The sequence below is a fragment of the Mobula hypostoma genome, chromosome 4, assembly GCF_963921235.1.
Source record: "Mobula hypostoma chromosome 4, sMobHyp1.1, whole genome shotgun sequence".
NCBI classification, from domain to species: Eukaryota; Metazoa; Chordata; class Chondrichthyes; order Myliobatiformes; family Myliobatidae; genus Mobula; species Mobula hypostoma.
Window position 1 is genome coordinate 13,603,029 of NC_086100.1, and position 21,835 is coordinate 13,624,863.

The window sequence follows — 21,835 nt, forward strand, 5'->3', positions numbered from 1 at the left end:
CAATGTTGTTGTAAATCATGTCTACACTCTCTCTGATTTAATGGCATCCTTCCGACAAGATTGAAGACTATGCAGTGAGTGTAGCCTCACCAATATGACACTTAATCAGAAGCCAATGTCAGTAAACATTGTCAGGGATTTGAGTGAATAATGCTCTGCAGAACTGCCATTTTCAAGCTTACTGAGGGAAATATCAGTACAACATACAAATCGAGAGCTCTTCGTATCACTTGTTTGGAATCTTGGCTCCCTTATCGTTAATTGCACAGCTGTTGTTGTTGTGGTACTGACAGGAAGTGCCTAATTCCTTAAAAATCTCCCTTGATGTGTAAGAAACTGGGTTGGGTAAGCAAAGCTTTCTAATAATCTCCAGTGGATGGATCAGAACATTCTGCTTGAGTGGACGTCTTAGAGAGTGGGCCAGTAGTTTCCGAAGGTGAGTGTGGAGGGATATTTCCTTATAAGACAGAACTCAGGAGAACGTCATCCAGGCACTATGGTAGTATAGCGGTTAGCGCAGCACTGTACTGAGTCTGTCTGTTTCCCCGCAGAATGTGCGGACTTTCCCTGGAGCTCCAGTTTCCTCCCACAGTCCACATATATGCAGGTTAGTAAGATTATCGGTCATTGTAAATTGTTCCGTGATTAGGCAGGGGTTACTCAGGTTTGCCGGGGATTGCCGGGGCGGTGTGCCTGGAAGTGCCCACACTGCACTGTATTGTTAAAAAATTAAATGAATAGTTAGGTGGTTTGCTGAGCAGTTCAGCTCATTGGGCCAGAAGGGCCTGTTCCACACTGTATCTCAAAGTGAGTAAATAATTGCATTTTAAATCTTTCAAACTCTCCGCCCTCGAGGCCGATATATAATTCAGTCACACAACATACACTATAATGTAGAACATAGAACATAGAATGAAGTATATAAACATTGAACAGTACAGCACACTACAGGCCTTTTGGCCCACAATGTTGTGCTGACTCTTTAACCTACTCCAAGATCAATCATAACCCTTCCTTCCCACATAACCCTCCATTTTTCTTTTGTCCATGTGCCTATCAGACTCTCAAATGCCCCTAATGTATCTACCAGCCTAGCAACATGTTCCATGCACCCATCACTCTCTGTGTATAAAACCTACCTCTGACATCTCATATTATAGAAACATAGAAACATATAAAACCTACAGCACAATACAGGCCCTTCGGCCCACAATGCTGTGCTGAAAATGTATTTACTTTAGAAATTACCTTGGGATTAATATAAGAATTATAACGAGATAGTTTATCTTTGGACATATGAGCCCTGTACACTACTTTAAACTGTATCAACACATGTTTAGCACATATAGAGGATGAATTAACCAATTGAAGAATTTTTTGTCATTTTTCAATCGATATAATAATCTTAAATTCTCTTTCCCAATCAGCTTTAATTTTATTGGAAACATCAGGACATAAATTCATAATCATGTTATAAATAATTGCTACAACACTTTTCTGAGAGAGATTTAGATCTAAAATTTTTTTCCGAAGTATCCATTGGATATGAGTGTGGAAAATTAGGAGAAGCAGTAATTAAAAAGTTTCTAATCTGTAGGTATCTAAAAAAGTGAGATCTGGGTAAATTATATTTATTAGAAAGTTGATCAAAAGACAATAAACAATTATCCAAAAATAAATCACAAAAACGTACTATACCTTTGGTTTTCCAATCAAAGTAAGCTTGATCCATAGTGGAAGGTTGAAAAAGGAAATTAGATATAATAGGACTTGCTAAAATAAATTGATTGAACCCAAAAAATCTTCGGAATTGAAATCATATACGTAAAGTTTGCTTAACTATTGGATTATTCATTTGTTTATACAATTTAGAAGAAATAAAAGGAATCCTATGTGTGATGGATGTCATTCCGAGATAGCCTCTTTAACTCACATGTTTCGGTTATGTCCTTTGTTGGAAAAATATTGGAAAGATATTTTTGATATTATTTCAACGGTTTTGAATATAGACTTATAACCTCATCCAATTACTGCTATTTTTGGATTACCAATGATAGACTCAAATCATTTAACCTCTTCAGCACGCCGGATGATTGCATTTCTTACTTTAATGGCTAGAAGATCCATTTTGCTGAATTGGAAAGAGATTAACCCTCCTACTACATTTCACTGGTTTTCACAAACTATGTTGTGTTTGAATTTGGAAAAAATTAAGTGTGGTTTATGACCCTTCCATTAAATTTGAAAAAAACTTGGAGGCCATTTATTCAGCATTTTCATATGATGTAATTTGACCATTTCCAAACTTATTTTACTTCTCTGTACTGTTGGTTGAGAGGAATGGAGTCTCTTCCATTTTTACGTTGTTATAATTGCCCAAATCTTTTGAGTTTAGTTGACTAATTCTGTTTAGTTTAGTTTTTTTGAGGGGGTGGGGTTTGCTATTTTTTCTTTTCCATGATTTTTCTCCAATTTTTTTTTGTCCTGTACTATTCATTGTTATCCTACACGATCGGGAGTTTTGTCAATTTATACTACTTGGTTTTATAATTACTCATTTTAAGTATAACAATGTATTTCCAACAATTTTTACTATTGCTATGTTATGTTTATATTTATGAAACTAATAAAAAGATTGTAAAAGAAATTACCTTGGGATACCCATAGACCTCTATGTTTCTAAGCTCCATGTATCTATCCAAGAGTCTCTTAGAAGACCCTACTGTATTCGCCTCCACCACCATCGCCACTTACTCACCACTCTCTGCATAAAAAACTTACCCCTGACATCCCCTCTGTACCTACTTCCAAGCACCTTAAAACTGTACCCTTTTGTGTTAGTCATTTCAGCCCTGGGAAAAAGCCCCTGGCTATCCACACGATCAATGCCTCTCATCATCTTATGCACCTCTATCAGGTCACCTCTCATCCTATGTCACTCCAAGGAGAAAAGGCCGAGTTCACTCAACCTATTCTGGTAAGGCACGCTCCCTGATATTAGCCATGGTTTGTTTCTGTGCGATTACTTTCTGTAAAAGCTAGCAGCCGAGTTTCTATGTTTTGTGGATGTCTGAGAAGAGGATGAATTTCAGGTTATATACTCTAAACATACCCTGATATTAAATGCACTTTTGAAACCTTTGACCCTTTAAATACTACATTGAATTAGGAAAAAGTATTCTCCCCAGCCACTAGCCTTCTATCTTGAGTCTTGTAAGTGTCCCTAAGTAGAACCAAGCTTAGATTAGACATATTTTTGGACACTAAAGGAAACAAAAATAAAGGGCTGAGAGGGAAATTGGATCAGACATGATGAAATGGCAGAGCAGATATGAAGGGCCAGATGGTCTAACACTGCTCCTATATCTTATAGCCTTGTAGTCCAACTTCACCCCATGGGAAGACTCTTATGTTCCAATGAGAATAAACTCACCCTTTCAGTTCTGCTTATTATTAAACCCCTCCATTCCAGCAAAAATCCTGATGAATTTCTTCTGCATTAGGTCTCCTGCTACTACATCCTCCCTGTAGTTTGTTGACAAAAATTATAAGAAACAGTCCAAATGACCTCGCAATTCTCGTACTCAAATTTACTTTCAAGTTTCCTGTGTCTGTCGTATCTTGGCGTTGAATTCTTAGCAGAGGGTGGTGGATGTGATGAGATGAGGAGAGTTGGAATTTGCTGTGATGATAATTGGGATCATCATTAATAACACTGAACAAATGATACCAAAATTAAGGAAGGCATTTTTGTTGGACAAACAGGTCATCAATGACAGACAATTTGAAGAACGTCTAGCGGGACCGGAGAAAATCGCATGGAAGGCATTCAAGAATGTTGATGAAAATTTTCTCGACAACTACAGAGCACCAAGCTACATGCAGCTGGTTGACAATATGCTTCAAGAATACAAAACCATGAAGTGCAACATGCAACTAAAAATTCATTTTGTACATTCCAATTCAGACTTCTTCCCTGTAAATATTGGCATTGTTAATGACGAGTATGTGAAAGGTTTCACCAGGACATTGATCATGGAGAAATGGTATCAGGGAAACAGAAATCCATCAGTGCTGGCTCATTATTGTTCAATACTTAAGTGAGAAACTTTGGGCACGGAGTACAAATGAAAATCATCAACAAAACAATTTTAACTATTACAAAGTGTCAACACTGTTATGCAATTAAACACATTATATTCAATAAAAGTTTCTCCAAATTCCTATGTGATACAAGTAGTTTGAAATTATATTTGTGTTCAGGTTCAAGTGGTCTATCACAAACAATAAAAAAATTCTGAGGAAGCAACACTTTCGAAAAGATTTGTTGTCCAGTGTTACCAGGGCAACCGATTGAGCTGGGCCTTGTGGTTCCAGAGTCCAAGATTCCACCTTGTAGCTGTACGCGATTTGCACATTCTCCCTGTGACCACATGGGTTTCCTCCTTCATCCCAAAGATACCTGAGCTAGTCAGTTAATCGGCTTTTGTAACTTACCTTCTAATGTGTAGGAGAGGGACTAGGTTCAGGTTCAGATTTATTTATCACACATACATCGAAAAATACAGAGAAGTGGTTGTGTGCATTAACAACAAACACACCCAAAGGTGTGCTCAGAGTAACTCACAAGTGTCGCCACGCATTCTGGCACCAACATAGCTTTCTTACAATGCTCAGCAGAACAGTACAGAACATAACACAACAGAAGACAGCAAGCAACAACAGTGAAACAAGCATCATTCCTCCCTTCCTCCATCCTCCCATACCCATCTACCCACGTACACAGCCCCCTACCCCCAGGGCAGGCCGTCTTCTTAGGCCTCCAGCCTCCAGTGGACCCGTGGATTTGCAGACTGTTGTGTATTTCATATTTCAGTTATATTTGAGTAATATTGTATATATGTTAGTTAATTAAGCATTCTTGCTGGTTTAAATAATGCATTACAAGTTATATGTAAAAATGTGTTAATTACAATTGTCATCACACATGATACATGCGTGCACCTCACTTGAAGTAAAGATGAAATTACTCCCGTATTCCCAGACTCACACGTCTTCCTTCAAATTAGCTTAATGTTTTGAAGTTACAAAACTTTAAGGGTAACATGAGGGGGAACTTCTTTACTCAGAGAGTGGTGGCTGTGTGGAATGAGCTTCCAGCAGAAGTGGTTGAGGCAGGTTCGATGTTGTCGTTTAAAGTTAAATTGGATAGATATATGGACAGGAAAGGAATAGAGGGTTATGGACCGAGTGCAGGTCGGTTGGGCTAGGTGAGAGTAGGAGTCTGGCACGGACTAGAAGGGCTGAGATGGCCTGTTTCCGTGCTGTAATTGTTATATGGTTATATGGTTAAAACTTAACACAAACACTGGGTCCCGACTTCTCCAGAAGACTCAGGGGGATTCACAGAAAATCTGGGGGAAGTTGACAGAGTTGAAGATGGAGAGAATAGAACGGGGACTGGGGCAAGTGGATGCTTGAATGTTGGTGCAGGGCCAAAGGGCTTGTGTCTATGCAGAATATACTTGCTGTGCCGCTTTAAGGTGGGTGAAAGTCTCTCGAAAGAGAAACAGAATATGCAGAGAACGGAGGGAAATCCCACAGTGCAAACAGGAACTGCAAGGAAACAAGCAACCAGGAGTGTCAGCAGTATGTCACAGCGTGTCCTTGTATCTGCCAGGGCCTGTAGTGTAAAGATGAAAGAGGACCTTGATGAAGTAGCAGGAAGAGCCAATTCCCTTTGGCAGACAATAGAATCGCGAGCAGGCAAGTGGGGAATTGAGGTCAGCACAATATTGTGGGCTGAATGGCCTGGAATCTACTGTAGTGTTCCATGCTCTATGTATTTTTGACCCGGAGGACCGTGTGGTAGTATAGCAGTTAGCATGGTGCTTTACAATTTCAGTGATCACTGATCGGAGCTGAATTCTCACTGCTATCTGTAAAGGCTCTGCACATCTTCGCATGACCAACTGGGTTTCCTCCGGGTGCTCCAGTTTCCTCCCACCTTCCAAAGATATGTGATAAGGGTTAGGGTTGGTAGGTAGTGGGCATGGGCTCACTCCAGCAGAATCCTCGCCGATTTGATTTAATGCAATCGATGTATTCCACTGTGCATTTCAATGTTTGAGTGTACATGTTACAAACAATGCTAATCCTTAAATTCTTTTTAAAGGGTCTTTAACTCACTGCCTGAAAGAGTTGTATGGGGAGGAACTTGTGTCACACACCTTCTAGTTCAGGGTGATCTATAGCACCAAGAGTTGGGAACAGAGAACATTGAACAACATACACAGAAACATAGAACATTACAGCACATAATGAGCCTTTCAGCCCTTGATATTGTGCCCACCTATGTAAAACTCCCTCGTGATTCTTGATTGATCAGGGCATGAAGGGATATGGGGAGAAGGCAGGAGATTGGGGCTGAGAGGGGAACTGGATCAGCCATGATAGAATGGCCGAGCAGACTTGATGGGCCAAATGGCCTAATCCTGCTCCTATATCTTATGGTCTTATTATCAATCTAACCCTTCCCTAATGCACAGCCCATAGTCCCCCATTTTTCTTATGTCCATGTGCCTATCCAGGTGATTCATAAATGTCCCTAATGTGTCTGTCACAACCACGGACTTGGCTGTGCAGCAGATTTGGCAATTGTGCTCATGAATATGCAGGACTCAGCTAATTACTATTTCATTATAGCATTATTTAACTCCCTTCGTTTCATTGTAGAGCTTGTTAAGACTTGGACACACCTGGAGAAGAGGGATGCTTATGTGAGAATGCTGTTCTTGGACTACAGTTCAACATTCAACACCGTGATTCCCTCCGGGCTCGACATGAAGCTCAGAGACCATGGCCTTCACCCTGCCTTGTGCAGCTGGACCCTGCATTCTTACTTCCTGTCAGATTGCCAGCAGGTGGTAAGAGTGGGCTCCCTCACCTCTGCCCCTCTGACCTTCAACACAGGTGCCCCTCAGGGCTGTGTAGTAAGCCCCCTCCTTTACTCTCTATACACATATGACTGTGTCACCACCCACAGCTCCAATCTGCTAATTAAATTTTCTGACAACACTACACAGATTAGCCTAATCTCAGATAATAATGAGGCAGCCTACAGAGAAGAAGTCATCTCTCTGACACAGTGGTGCCAAGAAAACAACCTTTCCCTCAATGTCGCAAAAACAAAGGAGCTGGTTGTGGACTACAGGAAGAATGGAGAAAGGCTAAACCCTATAGACATCAATTGAACTGGGGTTGAACAGGTTTAAATTCTTCGGCATAAACATCACCAAGGATCTCACGTGGTCTGTGCCTCTTTCACCTCAGAGGGTTGAGGAAGTTTGATATGGGTCCCCAAATCCTAAGAAATGTCCACAGGGGCACAATTGAGAGCATCCTGACTGGCTGCATCACTGCCTGGTATGGGAACTGTACTTCCCTCAATCTCAAGTGTCTACAGAGAGTGGTGCAGACGGCCCAGCGCATCTGTAGATACAAACTTCCCACTATTCAGGACATTTACAAAGACAGGTGTGTAAAAAGTGCCTGAAGGATCACTGGGGACCTGAGTTACCCCAACCACAAACTGTTCCAGCTGCTACCATCCGGGAAACTGTACCACAGTATAAAAGCCAGGACCAACAGGCTCCGGGACAGCTTCTTCCACCAGGCCATCAGAATGCTTAACTCATGCTGATACAACTGTATTTCTATGTTATATCGACTATCCTGTTGTACATACTCTTTATTATAAATTGCTATAAATTGCACATTCCACATTTAGTCTGAGACGTAACGTTAAACATTTTTGCTCCTCATGTAAATGATGTAAGCAATAAAGTCATTTCTATTCAATTCAAGCAAAGCAGAGCAACGTTACACTGCCTGCTTGCATCTGGCCGTGCCTGAGAAGATAGACTATTGAGGTGACTGACCTGAAGACTAGTGGTATTCATTCTATATTTGGATATTCCTTTCAGCCATTGTGTTGGCATCTAGTTTTCCTTTTGAGAGTTTAAGTTTACAGCCCTGTTTGGCTGAGCATCTATTGTTTTCTTTTCCTTTAAAATCCTGTTCACATTAAAGTCTGTGAACTATCAACCTGCTTCAGAGAGTCTCTTTCTACACTTGGGCCATACCTGAATATACTGCCAGGATAATCAAGGACACGACCCACCCAGCCAACACACTTTTAGTCCCTCTTCCCTCCGGGAGAAGGCTCAGGAGCTTGAAGACTCGTACGGCCAGATTTGGGAACAGCTTCTTGCCAGCTGTGATAAGACTGCTGAACGGATCCTGACCTGGATCTGGGCCGTACCCTCCAAATATCCGGACCTGCCTCTTGGTTTTTTTGCACTACCTTACTTTCCCTTTTCTATTTTCTATTTATGATTTATAATTTTAATTTTTAATATTTACTATTGATTTGTACTCCAGGGAGCGCAAAGCACAGAATCAAATATCGCTGTGATGACTGTACGCTCAATTGTTTGGTGACAATAAAGTAAAGTACCAACAGTATCAGCCTTTACCACCACTTCTCACAGCACTTTTCAGGTACACAACTCTCTGCGTAAAATACCTTCATCTAATGCAGGAGATCCCAACCTTTTTTATGCTATGGACCCCTACCATTAAGTGAGATGTCCATGAACCCCTGATCTAATATCTCTCCTAAACTTTCCTCAAATCACATTAAATGGATGCTTAATAATAGGAGGTTATCTTGGGTTCAAACTCTTTGACATAGGAAGTCCGCCACCAATTTTTCTCATAAATTGGGGAATCCTAAAACAGAAAATAAAGAAAACTGCACCCATCCCCCACTGTTCCATCCATCCACTACACTCAACAATGCTTGGGATCATTCCAATGGAGATTTCACACCCCAGGTCGTGACCTTCGGTGTTTCTTGGAATAGGGATTAGTTTATTATGGTCACATGTACCATGATACAGTGGAAAGCTGGTCTTTTTCCCAATCAACAGGTCAGCAAAATGGCCCAGATAAGTAATCAAGCCAAATTGGTCCCTGTTTCCAATTTGCTATTCAGTTACAAACAACAAGAAAAAAAAGCCGAAGTTGGCCTTTGTACTCCAGAGTCTGATCCAATTTTCAGTGAGATCATGGCCAATCTGATGTTGGCCTAAAATCCACCCACTGGCCCAGCTTCATTGTCTGCATTAAAGCCTAATCGTCTGCTGTGCTCTGTTTTAAATATCGGCAGTGACTTCATTTCCCAAGCTCACTGAGGCAGAGAAGTCAAATGATGCATGATCCTCTGAGGGAAGAAATTCATTCACATCTCCAGAGCAACAAAACAAAAGAAGAGGCACTTCAGCCCACAATGTGGTGCTGTAATTTCCTCGTGATTGCATCTGTGAGCCAGATCCAGGACAGGTCGTCTGATATGCTAACTCACAGGAATTTACAGGTGCTGACTCTCCCCGCCTCTGATCCGCCCAACTTTCCAGGAAAGTGGCGTCACGAGTATCTTGGGTCGCAGTGCGGGGCTGTTTTATGTTCTGTGAATGACATTCATTTGCAGAGTCATGCTTTTCCCTCTGCTTGCAGCTTCAGTTGAAGATAAGCAGTCACTGAACAGATGCAGCCACGCAGTGATACATCTGGTGTCCATGTACGAGAATCAGTGACAATGATACTCAGATTTAGAGACCAAATTCAAAGCACACTACAGTCATCACAGTCACAGTAAGATTCCTTTTTTTCTCTTTCTGTATCTCAAAGGTTTCAAAGGTACACTTAATGTCAGAAAAACGCATACAATATACATCCTGAAATTCTTTTTCGTCGCGGTCATCCACGAAAACAGAGGAGTGCCCCAAAGAATGAATGACAGTTAAATGTTAGAACCCCAAAGCCCCCCCAACTCCCCCCTCCCATGCATAAGCAGCCACAAAGCAATGACCCCCTCCCCTGCCAGCAAAAAAGCATCGGCCTTCCCACCAAACACTCAAGCGTGCATCAAAGCATCAATAAAGACACAGACTTGCAGTACCCCAGAGATTACCGGTTCACCTGGTAGTTCGACATACCACAGGCTCTCCCTCTCTCTCCCTAATAAGAGTAAAAGAGGTGTCTCTATTTCACAGCGAGAGGGGAAACATAACAAACAACTTGCTGATTTACGATGTTAGAAGTCCATTGTGTTGCTTTTTCTGAACTCTGCGCCAAAAGAACCCGTTTCTCTGGGCACACAGCCAGCAGCCAGCTTGCTGCTTTCGATCTTCCATCTCCCACGACACACCAAATTCCTGCGGAGGCACCGACCTCGAGTCTGCCCGCCTACAGAGCCGTGAAATCCCGGAACCCTGGAGGCACGCTAATTAGTCTTCTGGGCCGCGTCCTTGGTATGTCAAATAGCGGCCAGTCATGAGACCCCAAGAGCGGGTCCCATTCCCACAAAGAGCCAATGTTGGCGTGTAACTTCATTTCAGTGTCTTTAAAAGAACCCTGAAAGGGAAAAAATAGAGATATTAAAGATAGAAATAGAGCTGTTTCTGAAGATGCAAGCAAAGGAGGTGCCGTTAAGTGTCTTCGTCTCCTAAGCTCCACCCCTAGTGTAGTAAATGTCTGTTGTGTGTTCTTCATGCTGAATGATGGAGTCCTGGGGGAAGTAGAATCTACATCTGCGTGAAGTACATCTCCCTGAAGACTGTGGTAGAGATCCAGAGCAGCAGTTGGATGACCTTCAGCTTGTACTAGAGAGTGAAGAGATCATTGATCAGAGTTACAGGGAAATAGTCACCCCTGAGGTGCAGGAGGCGAGTGGCTGGGTGACTGTCAGGAGAAATGGAAATCTGAATAGGCAGCTGGCGCAGAACACCCCTGTGGCGATTCCCCTCAATAATAAGTATATCAGTTTGAATAGTGTTGTAGGGGATAACCGCAAGGGGGATTCCACAGAGACCGGGTTACTGGCTTTGAGCATGGGTCCGTGGTTTAGAAGGGAAAGAGGGGAGCAGTAGTGATAGGGGACTCAATAATCAGAAGAACAGACAGGAGATTCTGTAGACATGAATGGGACACCCAGATGCTATGTTGCCCCCCAGCTGCAGAGTCAGCAAAAAGTTATGGGAAAAATGAGGAATGTGCAGGACATATGTATTCCAAAAATGAAGAAATACTCAAATGGCAAAATAGTACAACAGTGGCTAACAAAGGAAGACAAAGCTAATGTAAAAGCAAAAGAGAGGACATACAACAAGGCAAAAATTATCTGGAAGATAGAGGATTGGGAAACTTTTAAAAGCCTATAGAAAGCAACTAAAAGTATAATTAGGAGGGCAAAGATAAAATATGAAAGCAAACTAGCAAACAATATCAAAGTGGATAGTAAAAGTTTTTTAAGTATGTAAAAAATAAAAGAAAGATGAGAGTGGATATAGGACTGCTAGAAAATGAGGCCAGAGAAATAATAACAGGGGCAAGAAGATGGTAGATGAACTAAATGAGTATTTTGCATCAGCCTTCACAGTGGAAGGCACTAGCAGTGTGCCAGATGTTGAAAGGTGTGAGGGAAGAGGAGCGAGTGTAGTTATTGTTACAAGAGAGAAGGTGCACAACAAGCTGAAAGACCTAAGGATACATAAGTCACCCAGACCAGATGAACTGTGCACCCTAGGTTTCTGAAAGAGGTAGAGTTAGAGATTGTGGAGACATTAGTAATGATCTTTCAAAAATCATTAGACCAGTTGACCCTGGCCTCAGTGATTGGGAGGATGTTGGAGTCATTTGTTAAGGATGAGGTTATGGAGTCTTTGGCGACACAGGACAAGTTAGGACAATGTCAGTATGGTTTCCTTAAGGGAAAATCTTGCCTGACAAGTGAAGAGATTACAAATAGTATAGATAAAGGGGATGCAGTGGATATTGTATATCTGGACTTTCAGAAGGCCTTTGACAAGGTGCCACACATGAGGCTGCTTACCAAATTAAGAGCCCATGGTATTACGGGAAAGTTACTATATGGCTAGCGCATTGTCTGATTGGTAGAAGGCAGTGAGTGGGAATAAAAAGACCCCTTTCTGGTTGGTTGCCAGTGACTACTGGTGTTCTGCAGGGGTTGGTATTGGGACCACTTCTTCTTATGCTTTGTTGCCAAGTCTGCAGATGATATGAAGATTGGTGGAGGGGAAGGCAGTATTGAGGAAATAGGTAGGCTGCAGAAGGACAGAGACAGTTTAGGAGAATGGGCAAGAAAGTGGCAAATGGTACACTATGTTGGAAAATGCATGGACATGCACTTTGGTAGTAGAAATAAATATGCAGAATAAAGAGGGAGAAAATTCAAAAGTCCGAGCTGACCAAGGGACTTGGGAGTCCTTGTGCAGAACATCCTAAACGTTAGCTTGCAGATTGAGTCGATGGAGAGGCAGGCAAATGCAATGTTAGCTTCGTTTAAAGAGGTCTGGAATATAAGAGCAGGGATGTGATGCTGAGGCTTTTTAGGGCCTCATTTTGAATATTGTGAACAGTTTTGGGCTTCTCATTTAAGAAAAGATGTGCTGGCATTAGAGAGGGCTCAGAGGAGGTTCACAAGGATGATTCCAAGAATGAAAAGGTTTTCATACGAGGAACTGGGTCTGTACTCAGCGGAATTTAGAAGGATGAGGGGTATCGCATTGAGACCTTCTGAATGTTGAAAGGCCTAGACAGAAGAGATGTGGAACGGATGTTTCCCATGGTGGGAGGGACTAGGACAAGAGATGTGGAGAATTTTCTTTAGCCGGGGGGGTGGGGAATCTTTGGAACATGTTACCACAGGCACCTGCGGAGGCCAGTTTGTTGGGTGTATTTAAGGCAGAGCTTGATAGGTTCTTGATTGGACACGGCATCCAAGGTTATGGGGAGAAGGCCGGCGAGTGGGGCAGAGAAGGGTATAGAAGGATCAATCATGAGTGAATGGTGGAGCAGACTTGATGAGTCAAATGGCCTAATTCTGCTCCTATGTTTTATAGTCTTATAATGATTGCATATCCAAAAGTTTTCCATTGAAAAGGCATGGTCGGTTAAAGAACCCTCAAATTAAAGTTCCCGAGAAAACTTTGTGCCTGATCATTGCTTAATATCGTCAGGCCTATGTGGTTTATTGGACCAATTTATTGAACCACTGCCAAAGAAAAGCAAGTCTCAGGCATTAAGGGATCAAAGTCCAACTTCCTGTAGTTAAACTCTTTTGTGGAATGATTACATCTGTTATTTTGTTGGTAGTTTTCAAATACCCTTGGTGGCAACTTAATCTCGGAACATGAGGTAAATCATGTCAGATTTACCATCTAACATGGCTGATAGAACAATCTGGCCGCTGCGCCTGATGCTTCATGCATTGTGCTGAGAGGAATTTTTCCCAGATTGTTCCCCCAAATGGTGTAATTAGTACAAGTTAAACACAAAGTCCCTCAAGAGATCAACAGAAACATATTAAAGTTAATTGAGCTCTTGTAAACTGTGCATATTGGGTACTGGAAGGAAAGGAAGGAATTTTCAGCTGTTCCTTTTACTACAGGAAGGGTTTTACAGGGAGAACTCCTCCAGGAATGAGAGGAAGAGAGAAAAAGAAAAAGAAAGGAAAGAAAGAGAAAGAGGGGGAGAAAAGATGGGAAGAGAAATAGCAAGGAGAAAGATGACTAAATGGGTTTCCTCTGGGTGCTGGCATTAGTGTTAGTTTATTATTGTTACCAGTACAGTGAAAAGTTGTCTTGCATACTGTTTATACAGATTAAATTATGACACAGTAGATTGAGCTAGAAGAAAATAAAACTATAACAATGCAAAATAAAGCAAAAAAGATACAGAAAGAGTGTAGAGCTGGTAAACAATAAAGTGCCAGATCATAACCAGCTGGACAGTAAAGCCAAGAGTCCGTCTTATCAAACAAGAGGTCTGTTCAACAGTCTGAGAACAGTGGGATAGAAGCTGTTCTTGAACCTGGTGGTACGTGCTTTTGGTATTTTGTACCTTCTGTCCGATGGGAGAGGGGAGAAGAGAGAATGTCTGGGGTAGGTGGGGTTCTACATTACGCTGGTTGCTCACTGAGGTGGCACGATGTAACTGCAGAGTCTATAGAAGGGAGGCTGGTTCCTGTGAAGTGCTGAGCTGTGTCCACAACTCTCTGCAGTTTCTTGTGGTCACAGCAGAGCAGTTGCCAAGCCCAGCCATTACGCATCCAGGCAGAATGGTTTTCATGGCGCCTTGGTAAGAATCAATTGGGCATGCCAAACTTCTTTAGCCTCTGGAGGAAGTAGAGGCATTGGTGAGCTTTCTTGCCCATGACGTCAATGTGGTACGAGGACAGGCTTTTGGTGATGATCACATCAAGGAACTTGATGCTCTCAAACTTCATAACTTCAGCAACATTGATGTGGATAGGAGCATGTGCACTGTCACCCCCCACCCCCCACCCTGAAGTCAATGACCAGCTCTTTTGTATTGTTGACATTGAGGGAAATGTTTGGGAGTATCCTGGAGTTAAGTGAAATTAATTCAAGCAGGAGCCAATCTTCAGTTTTTATTATAAATTACAAACAGAAAGCTGAAGTTAAAAGCCCACAGGTGAAAAGATACGGGTTGCACAATGGTGACCATGATGCATAGCATGATCCAGAATTTAAGACAATGGGCTTTGTGTCATTTGGCCTGCATCAAACCAGGCAACATGGGCTACATTACTTGCACCTTGAGTTCAAGCTGGCAGAGCAGATGGTTGTTGTCACTTAGCATAGAACATAGAACATAGACATCCACAGCACATTACAGGCCCTTTGGCCCACAGTGTTGTGCCGGCCATGTAACCTATTCTAGAAACTGCCTAGAATTTCCCTACTGCACAGCCCTCTATTTTTCTAAGCTCCATGTACCTATCTAGGTGTCTCTTAAAAGACCCTCTTGTAACTGCCTGCACTACCATCGTTAGCAGTGCATTCCATGCACCCACCACTCTCTGTGTGAAAAACTTACCTTGTACCTACTTCAGAGCACCTTAAAACTATGCCCCTCATGTTAGCCATTTCAATCCTGGGATAAAGCCTCTGGCTATCCACAAGATCAATGCCTCTCATCATCTTATACACCTCTATCAGGTCACCTCTCATCCTCCGTCACTCCAAGGAGAAAAGGCCAAGTCAGTCAACCTATTTTCATAAGGCATGCTCCCCAATCCAGGCAACGTCCCTGTAAATCTCCTCTGCACTCTGCCTATTGAATCCACATCCTTCCTGTAGTGAGGTGACCAGAACTGAACACGTACTCCAAGTGAGGTCTACCCAAGGTCTTATATATCTGTAACATTACTGTATTAGCATATCAAACATGGTTACAGGTATAGGCCATCTATAGTTTGTGTGTACTCTGGATAATTACGACCATAAGACCATAAGATATAGAAGCACAATCAGGCCATTTGGCCCATCATGTCTGGGATGATTTTGGAGCTTGTTATTAAGAATGAGGATTTGGGGTACTTGGAGGCTCATGATAAAAGGAACCTGGGAGTCCTTGTGCAGGATTCCCTAAAGTTAAGTTGCAGGTTTACTTATTTATTTATTATTTTCTTCTTCTATATTATGCATTGCACTGAACTGTTGCTGCTAGGTTAACAAGTTTCACGACACACGACAGTAATAGACCTGATTCTGATTCTGAATATCAGTGCAAGGATGTTACTCCGAGGCATTGGTTGGACCACATTTGGAGTATTGTGAGCAGTTTTGGGCCCTTATCTCAAGAACGATGTGCTGGCATTGGAGATGGTCCGGAGGAAGTTCATGAGAATTATTGTGGGAATGAAAGGATTACCACATGAGGAGTATTGGACCTATACTGACTGGAGGGGGGGGGAATGGGGTGGGATTACCTTTGAAAACTATTGAATATTAAAAGGCCCAAATACAGTTGATGTGGAGAGGATGTTTCCTATAGTGGGTGAGTCTAGGAACAGAGAGCATCCTTAGAATAGAGGGACATCCATTTAAAACAGAAATGGGGAAGGATTTCTTTGCCAGAGGGTAGTGAATCCGTGGAAATCATTGCTACAGACAGGCCAAGTCACTGAGCTTATTTAAAGGTTCCTGGTTGGTCAGGGTGACAAAGGTTACAGAGAGAATGCAGGAGAATGGGATTGAGAGGGATAATAAATCAGCCATGATGGAATGACAGAACAAATTTGATGGGCCGAATGGCCTGGTTCTACTCCTTTGTTTTATGGTCTTATGGTATTATGAGATTTAAACAGTAAATGCAGTGTTTTCGGACAGCCTGTCTTTCCTCTCAATGCCTTTTGTGCTGGATGTTGTTACTGCACCAGCCACAAGCACTTTCTCTGGCCGTTTCATCCTCATACACTCCACCCTCTGCGTGAAGAAGTTGCCCCCTTAAGTCCCTGTTAAATCCTTCCCCTCTCACTTTAAATTGATGCCCCCTCATTGTTAGCTCTGCTTCCCTGTGAAAAAGACTATCTATACCCCCCCGGATCAAAATATACCCACATGATATAACACCTCCCAAGTCTCCTACACTCCAAGGAATAACACCCTAGCCTGCCAATCTTCTCACTATAACTCAGTTCCCAAGTGCTGGCAGCATCCTTGTAAATCTAATCTGCGTTACTTCCAGTTTAATAATGGAAGAAGGCAAGATTGCACAGCAACCAATGTGACTCATGGTGACGTCCTGCAGATAGTCACAAAACTATTTCTGCTTCTCTTCTTTCTTTTAAATATATTTCTCCAACCGATCTGTGTGCGATTGAAGCCTGCAATTTACATTTTGATGATGTGATTTTGGGCCAATGGAGTGATCTGGCGCTTTTCTTGTCTCCGAAGGAATTCGGCCCGGTTGAGGGTGAGGTTGAGAACGGTGTGTGCAGCCTCATGGCAGAGCGCAAACCCATGATGGCCTCCAATTCTCGACAGACTTGTCTGTTAAAGCACCAAGAAAATTGAAATCAACCAAGGCAAGCGAGGAAGGTGAGCTGGTGTTCAGTGCTGTTTGCCTGCTTTTGACTGGTCTCCCTCTCCCTCTTACTCGCTGCTGCCGGACATAGGCGGAGGATACTTGGGTCTTGGGCAAGCAGTTTGTGGATTGGACTCTGTAGTTCATGTTATAATTCACCTCTGTTTTCTTGTTTCTATTTATTTGATTGCTATTTTTTATTGTGGCTGACTGACTCTGCAGCGTGCTATCTACGAACAACACAACGTTAAACTGAACTGAACACAAATAGACCGAATATTCCTAGACTGTTTCAAGGACTCTGGGGTTTGATGTTAATATTCTGTTCTTTACCATTTGCATGATTTGTTTTGTTTTTACACATTGGGTGTTTGATGTGTTTTATTCCTCGAACTGGTTCCACAGTGTTTCTCTGCTTCATGTCTGTATGCAGGATGACAAATTCCAAGGAGTACTGCATACATACCTTGATAATAAATGTACCTTAAATCTTTGAATCGTTCCCAAAACTGGGTGAGGCAGCCAAAACTGTACACAATACTCCAAGGACTAAATAACCAATACCTTGTACAACTGCAACATATGTTAAGCACAAGAGATTCTGCAGATGCTGAAATTCTTGTGGAATTTGCTTTAAAAGTTGGTGGAACACAGCAAGTCAGGCAGCAACTATGGAGAGGAATAAAGAGTTGACATCTTGGACTGAGAGGACTGTGAGAACAGCTGAGAGGGTCTCCCTGCCATCCATCGTGTACGTTTATTAGGAGTGTGTTAATATTATTAAGGATCCCACCCATCCATCCAGCATTCTCTTTGACTTTCTACAACTAGGCAGGAGACTACGATGCATAAAAACAAGAACGGTCAGGATGGGAAACAGCTTTTTCCCTCAGGCCATTAGGCTTCTGAACTCCCTGCTGCATTGTATTCAAAGTGTCACTGGTTAATCTGTTCTGTACCTTACAATATTTAATATTAATGCACTTTAGTTTGTTATTTATGTGTGATCCGTCTGTAGACTTTATCCTTGCCTCATAAGTTATCATGTGCTATGTGTGTTATGTGTACTACTGTGCTTTACATCCTGACTTGAAGAAATGCTGTCTTGTTTCTATATACATTATATGGTGATATACATCATATGCATACATTTGGTTAAACGACAATAAACTTGACAACTTGAAAACCCTCAGCAGGACCCTGATTACTGCCTGACTTTCTGAGCTCCTTCAGCAATTTGTACATGTTGTGCGACAGATACTTTCAATGTTGCTTTATTTGGGAGAGTTCCTCAGAGCTTTTTAGTCCATTAAACCAAGTTGGTGGTATTTTGATTTCTTACTGAATGGATTATGGATCACCTGGTAAAATTGTAGGATATGGATAATTTGGGGCCAATTAAATTAGATCCAGAAGTCCAAATGAATTGTGTATAGTGTTTTTCACACAGAAAGGAGATCCTTTCCTAAATATTTTTTGTCAGCTGGAGGTTACAGTCTGCTTTTCCCATGGGGTACAAAGCACAAAGCAAAGGTTAGAAGGAAAGCATTATTCATTAGTGACTGTCACGGACTGTGTTACAAATCATTTTGCTTCGCCTTTTATGAATCTGAATGTGGAACAAAGTCAGTGACGCCAGCAGCAATGGTTTGGTATGGCAACTGCTCAGCCCCCGACCGAAAGAAACTGTAGAGAGTTGTGGAGACAGCTCAGAGCATCGGGAATACCCAGCCTCCCTCCACTGACTCGGACCACACTTCTCGATGCCTCACTAAAGCAGCCAGCATAATCAGATGCTCACCCCTCCCAGACCATCTCTCGTCTCCCCTCCCAATCGGAAGAAGATACAAAAGCCAGAAACTACTTCCCGCTGGCTCAGAGGTGGCTTTTGCCCTGCTGTTAAAAGCTATTGAACAGCTCCCCAGTATGAACACTTGGTCTCACAATCTGCCTCGTTATGATCTAGCACATTATTGTTTACCTGCACTGCACGTTCTTTGTAGCTTTTGGGCTTTATTTTGCATTCTGTTATTGATTTACCTTGTGTTTCTTCAAAGCACTGTGTAATGAATTGACCTATGTAAACAGTATGCACATTACAGTATATCCCTCACTGGGGACTGGTGTTTCAACTTATTAAGTCTCACCAGCTCTCATTAGGATTGAGGTCTCAGTGGACTGCTGGTTTTCATCTTTAAATAATCATAACCAAGGTCCCCATCCACCTCAGCCATTTTCTCGTCTCTCCTCTTCCATTAGGAAGAAGATACAAAAGTCTGAAAGCACGTACCAAAATGGTCAAGGGCAGCTTCTATCCCGCTATTATAAGAATATAGAATGGATTCCTGCTACAATAAGATGGATGGTTAACCTCATAATCTAACTAGGTATGGCCTTGCACCTTGCTGTCAAAATGCACAGCGCTTTGTAACACTAACACTTTATTCTCTGTTATTAATTGTATTCCCTTGTACGACCTCAATGCATTGATGTGAAGAAATGACCTGTATGAATGGAATGCAAGTCGGACCTTGGCAGATGTGCCAGTAGTAAACCAATTTACCAATGCCTTCAGCACTTAGCAGTGAATGAGGCAAGTAGTCATGGTCACTTTCGGCAGACAGTGCCTCAATTAAATGCTATTTCCAAAGATCATTCTGAAAACGGTCTCTGAGTAGTAGAGTCTGAAATTTTGATTGCATTCCACTTCAGTTTAGATTGGAAGGGAGAAGGATTTAGAACATAGAACAGTACAGGTGCTTCAGCTCACGATGTGCTGATCTTTTAACCTGCTCCTAGATCAGTCTAAACCTTCACTTCCACTTAACCCCCCATTTTCCTTTCTTCCATGTGTAGGTGTTCACAAATAAAACAGTGAAGGTGTTTTATGTTTAGGTAAAACGGTAGCAACTTATTTATTATACTCCAAACACTGAACTAAAAGCGTGGTAAAAGTACTTTACGTAATTACGTCATCATGTCAGACTAGCCACTTAAAGTGAACACCAACTCAATGTCGCTGGTTGTGAATTTTGTACTTTTCCATCTGTTACATTATCCTGCAAAGCGCCCCCCCAAAAAAATTCACTAAAACCAGCATTGTGACCTTCTCTGGAGTTCAGACTAGCCGCCTGGCTAAAGTCCTATGTTCCATGGGTGGAGGAACAGCAGATGCCTCTGGCTTGTCAGAAGTTTGTTGACATGCTTATGTAATGATGGCAGAGGCATGGTAATAGAATCTTCTAAATCTTGGTGGACTGGTTTAAGGCGATTTACCAAAATACATTCAGGTTTACCTCTCTTATCTATCTTAAAGGTATTTTCTCTCCATTCCAAAATGCTGAACGGGCCATTGTAAAGGGGCCTAAGGGGATGTTGGTGTGCATCATGGTGGATGAAAACAGATGAGGTGGAATATAGGTCAACAGGAACCCAGGAGTGCTGATCAACATGATGGGAGTTAGGAATAGGAGAAAAGGATTTGAATTTACGGAGGAGGATGGACCACTGTTGAGAGGCCGTTCAGGCCGTCGTGGTGACAGGAGTAAAATCACCTCGCACTTGTAACAGCGGCCTATATATCAACTCAGCCACGGATGACTGCAGGCCCTCTTTTAGAGCTGTTCTGAGCCCCACAGGACCCACGGGAGATGATCATGCCAATACTGATCCATCAGGGACGCACTCAGAGCAGCTTTGAAACCGCTTACATAGACCATTGGATTGTGGGTGATCCGCCGTGGTGTGATGTAGCCTAATGCTAAAGTACTGTGCCATCTCAGCCCAGAGATCTGATGAGAACTGGGGACTGTTGTCGGAGGAAATATCCGATGGGGTGCCAAACCGAGCAACCCAAGTGCTGATAAACACCCAAGCCGTGTCTGCGGCCGTCAGCAATGCTGGAGGGATGACCTTTGGCCACCTGGTGGCATGGTCCACCATGGTAAGGAGCTGAATGAAACTACAGGAGGGGGGAAGAGGACCAAGAAGGTCCACATTGACGTGATCAAACCGTCACTAAGGGACCTCAATTATGCGAGAACATGACGGTTAATTTTTCCATACTGCCAATTTACACAGGCTGCAGTCCCATCACACACATCTTTTCTGAAGCTGTGCCATACAAACTTCAGTGCAACCGGTTTCTGTGAGGCCTTCCGGCCTGGATGCTAGAGGCCACATACGGAGTCAAAAACAGTCTGCCTCCAGTTTGCGGGCACTGTGGGGTAAGGGTGACTGGTTGAGACATCACACAGGAGAGAAACCCCAGCCTCCCTGAACTTAATATCAACCAACCACAGGCCCGAGACTGCTGATCGGTAAGCCTAGACCTCTGGGTCAGTAACTTGGTCAGCTGCCACGTTGTCATAGTCAACCTCTATGTGTACGGCCTCAATGGCTGGCCGTGAGAGGCAATCAGCCACTGCATTATTTTTCCCCTTTTCATGTTGCATATCAGTTGTGAACTCGGCCATTTGGCATTACCGCCATGCAGACCAGGGGTCTAATATTTTGGACATTGCATGGACAAGGGATTTGTGGTCAACAAATGCTGTGAAATAGTGACCCTCTGAAGGAAAACAAAAATGGTGGACAGCCAGTTAGAGACCAAGAAGCTCACGGTCCAACATGCTGTACTTCCTTTTGTGGGCATGGAGCTTCTGGCTGGAGAAGGTGAGTGGCTGCCACACGACTCCAAACAACTGTTCGTGCACAGCACCCACAGCATTGTCTGAGGCATCAGTTGTAATGACTATGGTTGCATTGGGGTGTGGGTGTACCAGTAGGTTCGCATTGGAAAGAACTTGTTTAGCTCCAGAAGACACGGTACATCACTAAAGACCCCTCACACCCTCTC

General features: G+C 42.7%; 1 long non-coding RNA gene across 1 annotated transcript; it reads left to right on the top strand.

Annotated features, from left to right (window-relative positions):
- Nucleotides 1–381: 381 nt before the first annotated feature.
- LOC134344718 (uncharacterized) lies at nt 382–4,129 on the top strand. The gene is made up of 3 exons (XR_010017495.1): nt 382–436; nt 552–607; nt 3,766–4,129. It is a non-coding gene; the product is annotated as an uncharacterized LOC134344718 (long non-coding RNA).
- Nucleotides 4,130–21,835: the final 17,706 nt, after the last annotated feature.